The sequence below is a fragment of the Meleagris gallopavo genome, chromosome Z (assembly GCF_000146605.3).
Source record: "Meleagris gallopavo isolate NT-WF06-2002-E0010 breed Aviagen turkey brand Nicholas breeding stock chromosome Z, Turkey_5.1, whole genome shotgun sequence".
NCBI lineage: Eukaryota > Metazoa > Chordata > Aves > Galliformes > Phasianidae > Meleagris > Meleagris gallopavo.
Genome location: NC_015041.2, coordinates 40,089,947 through 40,098,578, shown reverse-complemented (window position 1 = coordinate 40,098,578; position 8,632 = coordinate 40,089,947). Strand labels below are relative to the sequence as shown.

General features: G+C 40.0%; 1 protein-coding gene across 1 annotated transcript in view; it reads left to right on the top strand.

Annotated features, from left to right (window-relative positions):
* ROR2 (receptor tyrosine kinase like orphan receptor 2) overlaps positions 1 to 8,632 on the top strand; it is a gene marked incomplete at its 5' end in the record, with an annotated part of 178,040 nt that overhangs the window by 161,567 nt on the left and 7,841 nt on the right.

The window sequence follows — 8,632 nt, the reverse complement described above, 5'->3', positions numbered from 1 at the left end:
TTTTTTGTTTCTCTAGGTTTCATGTTCTCATATTCAAATACCTCATTAATCAAGTGTATTTGCTTCCTTTTCTAACTTAATGCCTGAAAAAATAAAGGTTGGTGGTCCAGCTACAATACAAATGCATAAATGAGGGAAGAGAGAATGTAAATGAGCTAGTGCTAGTCAGTGGAAGATTCTGTACAACAGTGTATAAAGTTCATCCCACTTCCAGTAGTCAAAAGTCATTAAGACTTTAGGTGCAGTTTGGAAACTCCTGATTCTCCTCCTCAAGCCTCATAAATTTGAGCCTATAAAACTTAATCAGAAAAATAAGCCTGACTCGTACCATGACTTTCCTGTCCCTGCTATGAGAAAATCACTCTTAAAGTGATCACAGAGAAGCAGTATGTCATTCTTTAGTCCAGCCTTGATGGTACACTGCATAGCACAGAGAGATTTTCTTCCACCTGTTGGTGTTGATGGAATTCCCTGAGCTGCCATGATCTGAGATATAACAACATGCAAACACCTTACCTACGGCTAAGGTGAGCACGTCTACATAGACGCTTAATGCAACCAACATGTTAATGGTTTAACATGTTCTGTAAGTCATATGTATTGACAGTAACTTGCTGCTCTACAACTCTCTGGCTATTTGTGATATCTACTGCAAAGACCCAGACAAATTTTGTATCTGCTATTCTTCTTCAAGATTTGGAAGCAAAGCTAACGAAAAGCAGAAAAGGAATGACTGACGATGTGGCAGCAAGTAGATAGAACAAGGTGAAGCAGGAATAGGTGAGGAAAACTTGTGACTGGGACCACATGATTTCAGTTAAAATTAGGTCTTAGGGAAAGCAAGTCCTCATAATTTTTTCACAGATTGCAGAAAACATGGGCTCCTCTGGGGGAGGGGACGTACAGCGAGACCTGTGGGACAAAGAAAGACACTATGAACAAAAGACCTTACAAATGAGGAAATAAGCTCAACAACTACCTGCGCCAGACAAACACACACAGGGTGCCTGACTCCTACATGTGTCCAAGGGGTTGTTGCGTGGGTATAACTGGTTGTAAGCACGTACAACTAACGTCTTCATTCTGCACCTTCAACGGGGTCTGTGTCTCTCCTGCCACAACTGGCGCACAAACAGAGACATGAAAAGCAGATCAGTCTGGAGCGGGCTGAAGGAAGCCCCATCAAGAGAGCGCTGAGAGAAGTGCGCGGCTGAGAGTAGCCTTACTGTGAGTGCGTTGAGAGAAACGCGAGGCTCAGGGATGCCATGGAGAGTGCATTGGGAGAAATGCAATCGACATAGAAGCCTGTATGGGGAAGCGTTGAGAGAAATGTGGCTGCCCAACATTTCATCGGCTCAGCTAGAATCACCTCTGCAGGACAGATGTGAGCAACTGGGGAACAATGGGAGCAAGCAGGAGGCAGTTTGCAAAATAATGGAAAGATTTTGCAGAAGCATCACGCTAAAGTGGAAAGCTTCAATTTAGTCTCCCGTAATGTAGAAGTAATAGATGGGGCTACGATTTATGACACCGAAACGTGGATAAAGCAGGAGTGAGGCTGTAGGACGCAGCTATGCTCTCTGACCCTGTGGCTAAAGACTTCTTGGGTTCCTGGAGATTGGGTTTTGAATCGCTAAAAGAACACGTGAAATCCATGGTCCCAGTAGAGTCCACCGCTCTTCCTGTGATGGAAGCCACTGCAAACGACAGCAATGATAAGGAAAATGGCCTTTTAGACCTCAGACTAGTGAGCCCGAGGAAGGAACCAGACTTGCAACCCCCCGATCCGCATGAAGCTTGGCGAGTGATCGGCAAAGAAGCAGAGGCGAGAGGGTGACTGACATCATTCAGAGATTGCATTCAGTTCTCACCGGCCCTGCGATTTCAGTTTTTGGATTAAGGCTCGGCTCCCCCTGTATCAGTAATCTGTTGAGCTCCGTTACTCCTTGTCCTCGCGATTGCAAGACCTTCGCGCAATTGACAGGTTCTCAATACATGATGTGGGTGGGCTTTTGGAGAGAATCTGCACAACAAAAGGTGCTGGAGCGGAAGATATTGGAGCTTAGCAACTCGCAGCAGAGCGTGCAGCCCCTGTACCTATGGCTCATCCATCACCGCAAGCATTTGGGGCTCATTGTCAGTGTGGGAGCAGGAGTTGCGGGAAGCTGCTGCTGAGGCTTATGCTCGTGTTTGGATCCTCATTCGTTCCAGCTGTTGGCATTGATGCAGTGTATCTTTCTGAACCTTTTAGCTGTTGTAGCAGTTGCTCAATGCTCCAGAAAATTCTAAGACAAACGATCATGGTATGCAGATTGAGAAGGCCTAACATTGGAAATATGTTTGAAAGTTGTACATGTCTGAATTCCTTTGGTTTGGTATCCAGGCCACTGGGCTTTAGTGGCCCTTAGCTGTCCTGAGATCACACTGAGAGGCTGGAAAACATGCTCAGCAAAGACCCAGCTCTAGCATCAAATTTCTCATCACCCTGCCTGATTCGTGCCCCATCCAGCTTCTTTACGTGAAATATATATAAAAAACCATGGCTCTAAGTCTTATTCAGATAGTGCAAAATTGCACAAGCATAGGGAAGTAATATAACTGAAGTTGTGTCAAGAGCTGGAAATAGTATGAGGTTCACAAAGTGATACTGAGGGAACACAGAGTCTGATGTAGTTACTTCTCATTTCCATTGAACTGAAAGAGGAACTTTACCTTATCTCAAATGCAGTGTACCTGATGTTTTAACTGTCCTTTTTAAGAGTTATGTCTAAAACTGGAAATAACTTGTCTGTTCAATAAGCTCTTCTATTAATTCTGAAAGTGGTGGAATTAGGAAAAAAATAATAAATTACTGAATTAATTTACTTGAATGTTTGTTTCCATGCACCAGGTAATAAATAATCATCATGGAGATTTACATAAAGTGTATTTGTTTTTACATGTTGTATTTTTATTACTGAAGAAGATATTTTATGTAATTACAACCCTCCACATAGTCTTCCAAATTGCTTTTCAAACTGCTAAAGGGGTCACTGGAGATACTGTGAGTTATTGTCATTTTGATTCATAATGGCCAGTTTTAACAATCTTACAAAGAAACACAATTCTCACTTATAGTCTGCTCTAAGGATAACCATTTGATATATATCACCATTAATAAATGAAAGAAATTCCTTTCAGAACCACAAAAGACACTGTAATTAAAAACATGATGGTAGGTTGGAAAATAGATGGCAAACTGTAGAAGTAATTGACCACATAGGGACTGTCTTCAAGTCATTTAAGAACATATTAAGAAATATTTGAGGTGTATAGCATCAGTTTAATTTATGATTTCAGCTGAGGCTGATTCTTCCAAGAATAAGAGAGTACTCAGTGGTTTTAGTTTTACAGATACAGTAAAAATCTTTGTCTAATACAGCTGTTAGCCTGATGTGATTTACCACTTAATTAATTTAATTATCAGATTTCAATTAAATATATATTTGAGATGAAAGGTGAAATGTTAGGGGAAATAACTTGTAAAAGCGCTAATAGCCTTACCGAGGAGGGAATGTGTATTTCAGTTTTTCCAATTGTTTGATTTAATACCAAACATGTGTCTTTGTGCACTGTTCCCATCTCAGTTAGGTAATCATTTCTCTGAGAATCATCAGAGAAGTATTTTGAATTATATCCCATTAACATTGAAAGAGCTGGGAATAAAGAGTTTGTTTCTTTGGGAAATAACAGTGTTTTATTCTATCTTTCTATATTTTTTGTTCATTTAAGTATATTCCTTGTGCTTGCCTTCTGTTATGTATTTCTCAGAGTACAACCACAGCTTTCTTTCACTAATGCATTTCCTCACATTAAATTTCCTCAGATTAAATATTCTTCTCTGAAGACAGAAATTCCAGTTTTATTCTTTATAAACATTTTTAATGAATGAATATTAGTCTTGTCATTTTGCAAAGCATACAACAGTAAAAGCACAAGAGCTTTGTCATTCATTAACTTGCAAACCCAGTCATTTCCAAACAAAAAGATGTTTGGGAACAAGATATTTGCTTTCCAGTGTAAGCCCATCTCTGACTTTGCTGTGGCCTGTATTTTTGCATTCTGTGTTACATGATAGCATGTTGCTGGCTTTAAAGGTGTTGATTTTTCTTCAACTTTTTGTAGTCTTTGTTGATAATGAGTGAATATTTTAATTTTTTTTACCTACACTGTTATCCAGATATGTGTTTTAAACAGTTACACTACAACAGTTCTCTGCTGTTTTTATTTAATCAAACAGTCTGTTTCTGTTGCACAGTTAAACTTGGAGCTCTCTCTAGAAATTAGGAACACAACAAGCATTTGTAAGATTAGTAAGACAAGTAAAACTTCATTTCTACAGTATTGAGTGGCTGATGTGGGAAAGCGTTTTAATACAAAAAACTCCTTTGACAGAGTTCTAACTTCAGTAACAAGTAATGTGGCTGGAATTGTCAGTATGCCTTAAACCCAATGCTTGGAGACTTGTAGGCAGTAAGAAGTTCAGCTTACCAACCTGTCGAACATGTGAAGAAATGTTCCTGTTTCACCGTGAAAAAAAGAAAATAGAATAGAGGCAGTAATGTGAGATTGTGGGGGTGGGTATGCAACTAGAATTCTCAAAAGAAGTATTGGGGTTGAAAAATATCTAGGTTATCTGAAGCACCGTGCCTGGATATGAAACAAAAAGTGCATAGAGTAGATCAACACTTGTAGCTTTGGGGAAAAGGATGAGAGTACACTAACTACACAGAAGTTTTTATGGCTCCCTTTGTGGAAAGAGCCAGTCCACACTAAAAAAAAAGGAATAAGTCCAAACTTACAAACACAGTATTCACTTATGAAACAGCTAAAGTGCTTCAAATATTCTCCTATAGACACAGCAGGAGATGATGCCAGGCTTCCTTAGCCACTCTGACCTCAAACGGGTCAATTCAGTAGACTGCATTAGAGGTGACTTAGCACTGCAGCAAGTCAGAGTCACACAGCCTCTTTTATTGGGCAGCAACCTCACAACGAGATCACTCTGGGTGGCAGCCCACTGCTAACAAGACTCTGGGTAGACACTGCCCTAACTAGATTTAAGACTACAAGCCTGGTTATTCTCTGTATTTGTCCTAACAGTGTTTGTGTGAGGTATAGAACTAATTCTGGAATGAGTTCCCACCTCTGCCGTGGTACTGTTCAAAATTACTCAGATTTCTGTTGTTATTTATTTTGTAAATGTCAAAATCTCTGGGCTCCATATAGGTACTGTGAGGGAAAACTCATGAAGTACAAATTCGTACTACAGATGTGTTTAACAGCTTTCTAATAGATTATGCTTATACTAAGTATGGCATAAGGACACTACCAAAAGCAATCTTCTGCTGATCCAGAGAAGATTATCGTGTCAACGGTTGTGAGGTTCTTGGACTTAGACTGGGCTACAGACGCAGTAAAGTAAATAGAAGGAGCATTTTTTTTGGTGGGATATTTGGCTGAATTGAGTAGGTAAATCTTATAATGACAAATGTTCTTGAGGCCTGAATCAAAGCCCATTTAAGTCATTGGGAAAAAGTCTTCAGCCTCAAAGGACTTTGGATTAACACCGTGAGAAACGTTTATCTCGTTCTTTCAGATAAACACTCCCCAACTTGTAATGATAATGGTACTAAGCATAAAAGATGTTTTTTCTTTAATAGTTTTTTTTTTTAATACAGAGAGAACATTTTACTATTTTCTTAATAATTTTAAAAGCCTCTGATTTTTCATATATATATTTTACATGTCAATGTGATATTGTAACTCTTTAAATTGTTCAAAATTACAAAAAAATTCACTGTATTTTCTTGAATCATTTTGTTCACTAACCTATGCCCTTTGGAAAAATATTTGCCTAAATAACTTGCATGAAAACCTTTTTTCATTCTTCGCTTGGGAATAAGAGTATATATTTACAATAATCTGCTTTTAATAAGTGGGACTTAATATAACTTCTTTGATTGTGAATTTTTAGGCATGCTAATGTATAAGAGGTTTTTGAAGAGGGTGGAATTTAGTAATATAGAAACGCAGAATGGCTTGGGTTGAAAGGGACCTCTGCCATGGACAGGGTTGCTATCCAACAAATCAGGCTGTCCGGGGCCTCTTCCATGGTCCCTGAACACCGCCAGGAATGGGGCATCCACAGCCTCTCTAGGCAGCCTCTTCCAGAGTCTCACTTGTTTCTCTTTCAGTTTTAAAAAAACATTGTCTCTCATTCTGTCACTAAGATTCCTCATGAAGAGTCGCTCTTCATCTTTTCTGTAGACCTTCTTTAGGTAGTGGAAGGTCTTTTCTAAGCCTTCTCTTCTCCATACTGAATAAGCCCCTGTCTCCCTCAGCTTTTCTCCATAGGAGATGTGTTCCAGCCCTCTAATAATCCTTGTGACCTCCTCTGGATCTGCTTCAGCAGCTCCATGTCTTTCCTGTGTTGGTGGCCCCAAGGCACAGATGCAGTGCTGCAGGTGGGGCATCACCCGGACAGTAGAGGGACAATCACCTCTCTCCCTACTGGCCATCCCTCTTCTGATGCAGCTCAGGGTACTGTTAGCCTTCTGGTCTGCAAGTGCACACTGCTGGGTTATACTGGGTTTTTAATCTACAAAGAACACAAATTCGTTCTCCTCAGGATGATTTCTGTCCAGTCTTCTTTGTGTCTTGACCCAGACAAAGGACGTTACATTTGGAATTTCTGAAATTCCTGAGGTTCACACGGGCTCAACTCTCATGCCTGTCAAGGTCCCTCAAGAACCTGCATGTGGAAGGAGTCTGCCTTGAGGAAAAATTGTGGATCTGACAGAGCATGACTGTGCAAGTGACAATGGACTAAAACCAAGACCTTACCTTGCCTTGTAGCAGAATTAATTTGAGACAGCCAGCCTGAATGGGAGCTTAGTCCTCCTAGCCCCAGTGCCACTTACCTGTTGGCCCTGGCTATCTTTCTTTCTTTCAAGGAATTGATATGTGGAATCTTTCCTGGGACCAGATCACTACAAGGCCACAGCAGCATCTTCTCATTGCTCTAGGAAAGGTGGTTATAGATGCTAACAACTGCTCAGGTCCACAGCAACAAACCGGGGAGGGCAAGGTGTACAGCCATGATCCTGAATGCTGGTGAGGTCTCACAGGACATGACATCTCATCAGCTCTTTGGAGTGAATCTTGACTGTCACTAGTTTGGCATTTCTGGTCCATGTAGATATTATCTGAAAATCTTTCAGTTTTTAAAGCTGCCTGTACTACAACAGAACACAGAGTCAGAAACTTGACTCAATCGCTTTATTGTAATTCAAGTTCCATTTAATGGTGAAACTGAAATAAGAAAAATCAGTTTAAAAATGACTTTCTCTTGGTCTGTGACCTTGATATCATCTTTGTCTTGACTTGCACTTATACTAGTAAAAGAAAAAAAAAAGAATTTGAGCAGCAGCACTTCAAAATACATCTTTTTTAAGAGTCTGCAATTGTTAGACATCCTTCATGTCCAGCCTATAGATGTTGAGGTTGTGTCAAAGTCCTGTCAAGGAACAGAAATGAGATTTTATGCTAAACAGGAAAAAAGAAGTCCTATCAGAAATAAAATAAAGCTATAAGGTATAATGGAAAATTATTTAAGAGAGTGGGATTTTCTATTTAATAACTTAACCTTCTGCACAGCCAAATTCATTTAAAAAGAAAAAGGAAATTGAAGCAGGAGATTCCTTTATTATGTGTGACATTTACTCTGTGCTGTTCTTTTCTGTAGATTGAAGCAGGAGATTCCTTTATTATGTGTGACATTTACTCTGTGCTGTTCTTTTCTGTAGATCTAGTCAGACTCATAACTGTATATTTTATGTGAGGCACAAAAGTAGTCCTAGGGGCTACTGACACTTATACTGAACTTAGACCTCAGAAACAAGAGTTGTAATGAGACAACAGAACACCCTCAGATCTTTAAAAGTTTAAAAGTACTGTTTTCTGCATTAGCTTGGACATATGTGTGTTACTGGATATCACAGTCTGTGCAGAAACTGTGTCTCATTGAAGGTAATGGTCATACCCAGATTCTCTGCCACAGGTGGCAGATGGGCTGCCAGTTGCATAAGCAGATTTGGAGAATGTGGGATAAACAGCTAAAGAGAGCTGGTGTAGTATCATGTTATTTATGCACCAGGGAATGTCAACAAGATTTATCTTCACTATAATATGGCTTTAATCAGTGATTTCTAGGTGTAGAAAGTAGGCATTTTGCCCTGTGAAATAAAGTAGACTTGTGGGTACCTTTAAATAATGATTTCTGAAATGTGAAGATGTAGCTGGGGGAACAAGGGAGAACGACTATTTCATAGAATCATAGAATCATAGAATCATAGAATCATAGAATCATAGAATCATAGAATGGCCTGGGTTGAAAAGGGACCACAATGATCATCTAGTTTCAACCCCCCTGCTATGTGCAGGGTCGCCAACCACCAGACCAGGCTGACCAGAGCCACATCCAGCCTGGCCTTGAATGGCTGCAGGGATGGGGCATCCACAACCTCCTTGGGCAACCTGTTCCAGTGTGTCACCACCCTCTCTTGTGGTGGTGTGAAAAACTTCCTCCTAA